The sequence below is a fragment of the Hipposideros armiger genome, unplaced genomic scaffold (genome assembly GCF_001890085.2).
Source record: "Hipposideros armiger isolate ML-2016 unplaced genomic scaffold, ASM189008v1 scaffold_1611, whole genome shotgun sequence".
Classification (NCBI taxonomy): Eukaryota; Metazoa; Chordata; class Mammalia; order Chiroptera; family Hipposideridae; genus Hipposideros; species Hipposideros armiger.
This window is the reverse complement of record NW_017732961.1, coordinates 97053-97999: the sequence shown is the minus strand read 5'-3', so window position 1 is coordinate 97999 and position 947 is coordinate 97053. Positions and strand designations below refer to the sequence as shown.

At 55.6% G+C, this 947-nt stretch overlaps 1 protein-coding gene across 1 annotated transcript in view; it reads left to right on the top strand.

Annotated features, from left to right (window-relative positions):
- The first annotated feature begins 45 nt into the window (after positions 1–45).
- Positions 46–947, top strand: part of LOC109377894 (zinc finger protein 82 homolog) — a 65083-nt gene continuing 64181 nt past the window's right edge. The window contains exon 1 of the mRNA XM_019634373.1: positions 46–588. The gene's annotated coding sequence lies outside the window, so the exon portion shown is untranslated. The remainder of the gene's footprint in view (positions 589–947) is intronic.

Sequence of the window (947 nt, the reverse complement as noted above, 5' to 3'; positions counted from 1 at the left end):
TACACCTCCAGAAACCTCCGAATGCTGCTAAGCGTAGGCTGTGAAGAATCAAGGCGAATTTCAAACGGTGCGTCCACCGCTTTCCCTGCTCTGAACTACATTTCCCAGAAGGCTCGGCGGTGCGTATTATCTTCTCTTGCAAACTGGCCCGCCTCTTCCTGAGCCTAGCCAACACCTAGGCTAGTACGGCGGTCCGGGAACGAAACCCAATTCAAACGCGTCGGAATGACCTTTTTTGGGAGCCACGGTCCGAGGCTGAGCCGGGGTGTGTGAGGCCTCCAGGTAGTGGTTCCATCGGCGGGGCCACAGGCAAGCGCTGACAGGAATTCTGAGGATCTGGTGCCTTCTTATCTGCCTCAGATAACGTCTCTGACTACATTTCCTAGAGGACTTCTCGGCATAACGTGATTCTCGCGTGAGTTCAGCCTCAAAGTCACGCGCTGGCGGGACCCTCAGGTCTACACCAGCAGTTGCTACAGTGCTGTGGAGGAGGGTTCTGTTGCTCTAAAAGCTACGAAGGCCTGAGCTGAGGACCCCGACTAGAGGGCGGAGCCGGAGCCGGAGCCTCAGCTTTGTACTGCGGAGGAGGTGAGATTCAAATTACATGATATGTCTGTGTGGTGGTGTATGGTGACTGACCGTGTGGTTGTGACTTACTGTTCCATGATTACCGTGTGTAGCGGTCTGGGAGCCCGGACTGGACGCTACCGGGTGATGTGTGTGTGAGTGAGTGGGACCACGTGCGGCTTTGTGTGTGCGGGTATGGGGAGCTTGTGACTCGGTGGGTGTGATAGCGTTTGTCCCCGTAAGGATGTGTGATTGTGTGACCGTGTGCAGCAGAGTAGAGGTGGGGGTACCTGTGAATGTTGTGGTTTAATCTGTGGTTAGTGTGATTGTGCTTGCGACCACTTACAGGTGTGCGGTGCCTGTGACCGTGTGCGGCCCTG